Raw genomic sequence first — 8981 nt, 5'->3', positions numbered from 1 at the left:
ACTCTTCTCAACCAGTCACTTTCATCCTTCCTCAACACATGACCAAACCATCTCAAACTGTTTCTCTTCACAGCATCAATCACAGGCTCTATTCCCATCATCTTTCGCAATTCATCATTTGTCTTCCTCTCTCTCAACGATACTCCACACATCCACCAAACCATTCACATTTCCACCCTTTCCAGCCTTCGTTGCTGCTCAACGTTCATTACCCATGTCTTGCTCCCATAAATCATAACACTTCTCACACATACAGCATACACCTTTCCCTTCAGCTTCAACGACACTCCCCTCCTCGTCAGCATGCCACTCGATTCTCGAAACTTCTTCCATGCACATCTCACTCTAGCAACCGTTGCCGAGTCTGATCCACCTTCTCCATTCAGCATGTCTCCTGGGTAACAAAATGTTTTCACACCTTCCAGCTTCATGCCGTCTCCAAGATCCAACTCCACATTTCCTCCATCTGCAGGTCCCTCTGTGCACACCTTACACTTGAATGTAGCTGCCACACTGGTTAATGACCCTCTCAAACCACTACATTTTTGATGATCCCACTCAGCGCACATTGTACATTGAATGGAATTCTTTGACACCCTTCCTGCACACAGCACACGGCCACTTCCCAGCTCTTTCCACCTCACCACATGCTTTACCACTTGCCATCACCTTCGTTTTTCCGATTTTCACCTTCAGACCTTTTGTCTCCATACATTCCTTCCACATGTTCATCTTCTCCTTCAGTCCATCCATACTTTCTGCAATCAACACCAGATCATCTGCATACAACAACTCCCACGGTAAACCCTCCTTTACGTTCCGAGCCAGCACTCCATCACAGCTACAAATAGTAGTGGACTTAGTACCGACCCCTGATGCACTCCCACCTTCACCTCAAACTCACCACTGTTCCCGTCCTTCGTCCATACAGCTGTGCGCGCTCTTTTGTACATTGCCATCACTACTCTGATCAACCATTCCTCCACTCCTAACTTCCTCAATGCTCATGTCACTACTTCACGTGGAACCCTATCGAATGCTTTCTCCAGATAAAACAAACCCAAGAAACAACTTCTTCCTCTTCTCCATGTACTTCTCCTGCAACTGCCTCACAATAAAAAGCGTGTCTGTCGTTCCTCTTCCTGGCATAAATCCAAACTGCATTTCGTCAATCTTCACTTTCTTCCTTATCCTCCTCTCCAACACCCTTTCCAATACCTTCATTCCATGCTCCAATAACTTTATCGCTTGATACGAGCCACAGTCCAGAGGGTCACCTTTCCCCTTGTATAGAGGGACGAGGGTACTCAGTTCCCAATCCACTGGAATGCGGCCTTCTTTCACCACCAGATTGCAGATCTCTGTCATTCTCTTCACACCCCAATTTCCCGCTGCCTTCAACATATCTCCCACAACTCCCGTCGGCTCCTCTTTGTTTCTTTTATCGCTTCCTCAACTTCCTTCTCGGTTATCTTCTCCGCCGGTCCTAAAACTGGGTTACTCTCGACTCTGTTGCCATCCCATTCATTCTCTGCATTCAACAGTATTTCCATATATCTCTTCCATCTTCCTTTAATTTCATCTGGGTCCACAACGATTTGTCCCACTTCATCCTTCAAGCAACTCACCCCCATCACATCACATCACACCTCCCTTTTGCTATCTGCTTTGCAATCCTGAATACCGCTCTCTGACCCTCTTCCAAATCCAAGCGTTCTCCGCACATTTTCCTACATGCCTCCTGCGCCTTTGCTACCTCTTTCTTTGCAACCTTCTTGGCTGCCTTATAACTTTCATGCTCTGCCTTTTCTTCCCCCATACCCTTCGCCTTCTGCCACTCCATGAACTTTTTCGTCTTCCTGTCAATCTTCTTTCCAACTTCATCATCCCACCACCATGTTTCCGAGTGCCTCCTTGGTCCTTTTGTCCATCCACATACCTCACCAACGGCTCCCAACAGACTATCTTTCATTGACATCCAAGCACTTTCAAGCTCAACCACATCATCCTCGACCATACTCAGCCTCTCTTTTAATGCCTCCCTCACTGTCACCTCTTTCAACCTCCACACCTTCATTCTCGGTTGGTACTTCACCCGCCGAGCTCTCCTCGCACCTTTCACCCCTATGTCGCAGACAACCAAGTGGTGCTGTGAAACAGCCTACTCCCCCGGGATCATTTTTGTGTCCCGGTGGTGCCCCCTATCTCGCCTACGCACCAGCAGGTCGTCAACGGTTGTCGTCGACCCACCTGATGTGTATGTAACAAGCTCATTATCCTCTTTCTGGAACTGAGTATTACAAATCAACAAATCAGCTCCATCAGCAAACTCCAAAATTCTTTCACCTTCTCCATTTCTCACACCATATCCGTAACCCCCATGAACTCCCTCAAAACCGCCCATACTCCTTCCCTCATGTCCATTTAGGTCTCCTCCTACCACAACTACTTCCTCATCTTTCACGTTTTCCATCAGCTTCTCTATCGCACACCAGAACTTGTCCTTCTCTTCATCGCTCCGACCAACCTGTGTAGCATATCCCGAGATGACGTTCACCAAGAGCTTTCCAATCATCATTTTCACCATCATCAACCTATCACTCACTCTAGTCACACTCACCACACTGTCTACAAACTCCTCAGAAAACAGGACACCAACACCATCCATGCCTTCCGGGCACCCTTGCCACACAAACTTGTATTTCTGTCCCTGCCTACCCTTCACCATTCTCACACCACTTCCCTTCCATCTCGTCTCCTGCACACAACATATGTCCACTCTTCTTCTGACCAATACTTCCACCACTTCTCCTGATCTCCCTGTCATTGTCCCTACATTCCATGTCCCAAACCTCAGAAACCGATCTCCACGTCGGGCATCAGACGTTTCGTCGTCATAAATGGAGTGATTTCCACCCTTGCTTCGATCGGGCTCCCCACCTTGGTTTTGAGAGGGAGTGGGGTCCCCCACAGGGTACTTCGGGCTGTACCCTGCCCATATGTAATTGTGATTGTCATGGTTCTTTTTTGAGGCAATGTTTTTATGGCCAGATGCCCTTCCTGACGCCAACCCTTTTCGTCGCCTCTTACGACGTGCAGGGATACGGTGTACATATTCTAAACCGGGGTACACACCAGTACACACATGCACATAACACATATACACACACAAACACATAACCTCACTATAATTCACCAAATGTCCTTGTCCGTCCGTCCGTCCGTTCAAAGGTACTGCAAAAACGGCTCAACCGATCGCAACGATATTTTGGGTGGGTATTCCTGATACCCCTGGGAGTAAAATCGGCTATATTGGTTTTCCAAGTTTTCCAATTTTCCAGTTTTTCCAAACACAATGGAATAATATTTACCGATATGAACAGTGATGTGGCTTTCGTTGAAATTCGACAAATACTATTTATTCTACGTACCAGGAGAGAGTAGATCGACTCCTGACGAACTCTTCCTATATAAACGTGCAGCTCCGAAGTAACATGGCAGCGTGTGCCAAGCGACTGAGAAACATGTGCAGCGGCCGCTTCCATGTTACAGATTCGGCGTCCATCTTCACACATCAACGTGCGACTAAGAAAGACGTGTAGTGGCCACTTCCGTTTTGCAGAATTCAATTTTTTTTTCAAAATGGGGCCATGTACTGTTTAGATTTTGATGATTTGCGTGTGATATTATTCAACGGATGTTTATATGAATCGTTTAAAATAAAAAAAGCCTTCAATTTCTGATATTTTGCCTTTTCATTTGGGCCTTCCAATTGAAGCCCGGCCCATAGGGCGGGTACCGTTGCTAGTACACATCATACACACACATACACATAATACACAGTACACACACATACACATAATACACACACATACACATAATACACACACATACACATAATACATATACACATATTATACACATAATAAACACAGACACATAATACTGTCACGTGATTCCCCTCGGTGAAGACTGGGAAATCACGAATAGCAATTGAGCGTTACTTCAAGGCATTGTTCAATAGCGGATTTTATATCTACACGTGAGAGGAAGAAAGAAGAAGCTGCAAGCTTTTACCTGGACGGCCTCGCTGATGTCCTCACCCTGCGAAAAGTAACTCAAATGGGAACGGGTTAAAATGTGCAGGGGAAAATAATAAATGGATTTATTTACGGAACCTGATAACAAGGAAACGCACCGGTTAAATAAATGTCCTAAAACGGAGCACTCCCACACCAGACTTATAACACACACAAGGGAAGAATATATGAAAATAATAGGTGTGTGTGTGTGTGTGTGTGTGTGTGTGTGTGTGTGTGTGTGTGTGTGTGTGTGTGTGTGTGTGTGTGTGTGTGTGTGCGCGCGCGCGCGCGTGCGTATGCTTGGCTCAACCGGGTCTCCTCGGGGTGTCCGGTCTGTTGGCGGGAACCGCCCGGTCATTGGCAGGAACCGCCCGTTCCCACGCTGCTGGACCTCCGTTCCCTCATGTGCTCGCGGCACGTCCACGCCCCCCTCCAGGCAGGTCGCGTGAGTGAGCGAACGATCCGCCGCTCCCCTCGTTCTGGCTGTAGGTCACGTCCCGCACACCATTGCTCGCCAATGTCCGATACCAAGAGGAGAGAGTCGATGGCGTGAGGTTGCAAGCGAGAGAGAAGGCAAAAGAGCAGAGAGAGAGAGTCCAGGTCAAGCAGAAGGTCCAAGCAAAAGAAGGAAAATGTCAGTCTCTCCCCACTTTTTATCATTCCCTCGTGATGTCCTCCGCTTCTCTCCACCAATCCCTGCTGGCCAACACCACAGGTTCAGTTCTCCACCAATGGCCACGTCACTTCTCTCTCATGCCATTGGTTGGTGGCCAATCAGTACGTCGCTTCCTTCCACCAATCAGCGGATCGCTTCTTGCTCCGCCCCAGGCCAATCACAAGTCCTTCCTTACTCTGGCCTTTGGTTGGTCAACTCCCGCCCATTGGTGTGATCTCCCCATCAAACCCCTCGACCACTCAACCGGCCTGAACAATGTGTGTTGCTATACAAGTTGGTGATGTAGCTGGCTGCGGTTCCATCGGCAGTGCCCCGACCTGGCTTCTGGTGAGTTTTATTGTGGGGGGGGATTTAATTAGTGTGTGTGGTGCTTTTGGGCCTTTCCTGCTCTACGTGTCTATTGTGTTGCCATACGGGACGAAGGATAAATCACATGGTCTCACGAACAGGGGAATTAACATAATCCCTACGATAATTAGCACAAGGCCATCCTCGTATGACCACAAATATACTAGCTTAATCCAACATCCGGGCTGAACAGGTTCCTGACTTCTGTACATAAAAATGGTTCTTCCTACCCCCGATCAACGGAGCATCTACCTATACAGATCTACCTGAATCTATATATTACTCTACCCCAAAATTCATAACAATACACATACATAATACACACATACACATAATACATATAATACACACACATACACATAATACACACATATAATGCATACACATAATACACACATACACATAATACATACACATAATACACACACATACACATAATACATACACATAACACAAACATATAATACTGATGAATTTTGGGGTAGTGATATATAGATTCAGGTAGATCTGCATAGGTAGGTGCTCTGATGATTGTGGGTAGGAAGAACCACTTCGATGTACATAAGTCAGGGACCTGTTTAGCCCGAATGTCGGATTAAGTGTATATTTGTCCCGATTACGAGGAATGGGGCGTGTTAACTAGTGTAGGGATTATGTTAATTCCCCTGTTAGTCAAACCTCTGTGATCTATCCTTTGCCCCTTATGGCACCACACATAAACACGAGTGAGGAATTCCACCATTAAAAGCACCAGACATACTAATTAAATTCTCCCCTACAATAAAACTCACCGGAAGCCAGTTTGGAGCACTGCCGATGGAACCGAGGCCAGCTCCAGCACCAACTTGTATAGCAACACACATAGCACAGGCAGGCCGAGAGCCATGCCCAGAAGGACCCATTGGGTGGGAGTTGACCAAGAGGAATAAACGAGGCAGGATGAAGCCCGCCGATTGGTAGGGGGAGAAGCGACGCACCGATTGGCCACCGACTGATGGCATGAGGGAGAGGCGACGCGGCCATTGGTGGAGAGCTAAGGCTGTGGCGGTTGGCCTGCGGGGATTGGTGGAGAGAGGCGGATTGCGTCACATAGGCGGGCAACTCGCTGATTGGGAGAGAGCTGAACCTGGGTTGCATGGCCTGCGGGCATTGGAAGGGAGGACCGATGACGTCAGGACGCAGGACGTAAAAACCAAGGCTGCCGGCATTTTGCCCCTATCGTTTTTGGATCTCTTCGTGCCCGGACCTCGTTCCCTACTGCTCTCGCGATTCCTCTACCTCGACCTCTTGCCCTCACGCCTTCCTTCACCCTCGACTCTCTCTCCTTTCTGATACGGACGTTGGGTGCATCGCAGTTCCTGTGCCGAACACCTGAGGACGGACACACCAGGGGAGCCGGCTACACGCCCACTCGTTCGCTTCATGCGGGAGGCCTTCGAGGCCTAGTCACCAAGGGCGCGTCGAGGCCTTCTTCCCGCCAACATCGGAGCCACGTCCGGAGTGCGCGCTCGGGGCTGGACAATCGCTGCCAAGGCGCCAATTGATTTGAGTGCCACAATTAAGCCACACACCCATTCATTTCCATTTATTTTCCCTTTGTCCGTGTTAGACGTCTGGTCTGGGAGCACTCCACATAGGAACCCTATTTAGTAACCGGCGCGTTTTCTTGTTATCGGCATCCATGGCAATAAAGCCTTGTATTATTTTCACTGTACATTTTAAACCCGGGTTTTCGTTTAAGTTACTTTTGCAGGGTTGAAGGCTGCTCGGCGGATCGCTCAGGTAAAATCTTCCAGCTTCTTCTTCTTCTTTCTTCCCCCCCGCATGTAGATATAAAATCCGCTATTGGAACTGAACGCCTTTGGAGTTAAAGCTGGCTTTGGCTATCCGTGATTTTCCGGTCTTCACCAAGGGGAATCACAGGACAATACAAACACATAATACATACACATAATACATACACATACACATAATACATGCACATAATACACACATGCACATAATACATGCACATAACACATACACATAATACACACACACATAGACATGCATATTGCATACACATAAAACATACACATACACATAATATACACACATACCTACACATACACACATACATATAATACAAACACGTAACACATACACATAATACATACACTCATACACATAATATACACACACATACATATAATACATACACATAACACATACACATAATACATACACATACATACACACACGTACATGCACACACACACACACACACACACACACACACACACACAAACGTATACACGCACACACACACACACACACACAAACGTATACACGCACACACACACATAACCCCACCAGAACCCCCTTTTAATAAAAAGTCACCATTTTCAACAAAACGATGTGTCATTTTGTTACTTATCTAATTGCAACCAAACTTGACAAGGGAGTCTTCGGGTCACACAATGGAGGTTGCAGCGATTTAACTTCCCCCCTTCTCCCCCCCCACCCCCTCCCCCACTCTCCACGGGGGTTGCATGTTGAGGTGTATATCTGTATAAAATAGCTTATCATGGCATTTTTTCCCAATACGGCTTCTAATAACAAGAGCAATAACAACACTAAAGATAATAGCATAATAGTGTTGTGGTTTTGAGAACCCCTCACTTTGTAAATACTTGTAAATAATATTCCATCATTTAATAAGGTTAAAGGTTGCACCCATAGTTAGGCCACAGCAACACGTAGGACACCATAGGACTTTCAGTTATTTCCTTAATATGTGTTTCAGATAAGGCTGTGTTCCCAATAGTTGAATCTGCGTTGCATTAATCAAATAAGATAGGTCCCAATCCATTCTGGCCATTTTGCCAACCTCTCTCCCAATTCTGTAACGCGCCTTCGCTTGCCAGCAGCGTTCGCTGCCTCGCTGAGCTTCTGCTCAAACCAACGCCGCTAACCACGTGGTCAAGCTCGAGGGAGAAGGGGGCGGAGCGCCGGGAACGAGGCGTGGCCCTGTCAACTCGCCGTCAAGGGCGGAGCCGGTGAGCCCTCGCCAACCAACTTTAACCAGGGCTGAGGTGAGCTCGCTGGAGGCGTGGTTTCCCAGCGCGCGGATTAATCTTGAAGCACGTAATATAAGCGCCAGCGCGAGCCCCCTACCACTACAATTCCGTGTGAGTCTGTCTGTTTGTCCTGGGGTCGTGATAAGTTAAGACTGTATAGATAAGCTTGCCCTATGTCCTTTTGTTTCTTCTTCTTCTTGTACATGCTTTCGTTTCCTCTTTGGGTTTTTGTACATAATTAATAAACCCACTCTTTGTTCTTCCCTTACTCTGGTTTCCGCTTATTCGATCGCCTCCGTCCTTTCTCTCAATTGAGTACCTGTGGCACGATTTGGAAACCGCTCAGGATCGGGTTTAGTCATTTGTTAACGGCTCGGATCGCGGATTGCTAACCGCTCGGCAATATTCCATCTTATCCGTGGCTCGAGCGGGAGTTATTTCCCTGCTCGCGGTCGGGGTTAGTAAGTAGAGTATTTGGGACTTCATTGACCAATCACCCTAGCTGATTCCGACCGGGAGGAGCGTCATAATTTCCAGGATTGGGGGACGGCCAGCTTAAAAGACAAGGGGATTAACCCCCCCTTGATAAGGGGAGCGCCGACCCCTGAATCCGCAACAATATTATTGTTATTACAAAACAATATTAATACTAATAATATCCGCTTTCCCCAAGAGGTTTCCTCCTCGGACAAATGCTGTATAAATGTGAATAAATAGCTTATCATGCCGTGTCGTGGAAAACCCTTACTGGAAGTAAAAATATTATAAACCACAAACGCGTATGATTACCTTTTGAAACGCTCGCTACTGCCGCTT

General features: G+C 47.2%; 1 protein-coding gene across 1 annotated transcript in view; it reads left to right on the top strand.

Annotated features, from left to right (window-relative positions):
• Positions 1 to 8981, top strand: part of LOC137433119 (uncharacterized) — a 21951-nt gene that overhangs the window by 1042 nt on the left and 11928 nt on the right. The window lies entirely within an intron of this gene.

Source organism: Myxine glutinosa, chromosome 8 (genome assembly GCF_964187855.1).
Source record: "Myxine glutinosa chromosome 8, kmMyxGlut1.1, whole genome shotgun sequence".
Classification (NCBI taxonomy): domain Eukaryota; kingdom Metazoa; phylum Chordata; class Myxini; order Myxiniformes; family Myxinidae; genus Myxine; species Myxine glutinosa.
Note: the sequence above shows the minus strand (reverse complement) of the source record. Positions and strands in the feature narration are given on the sequence as shown.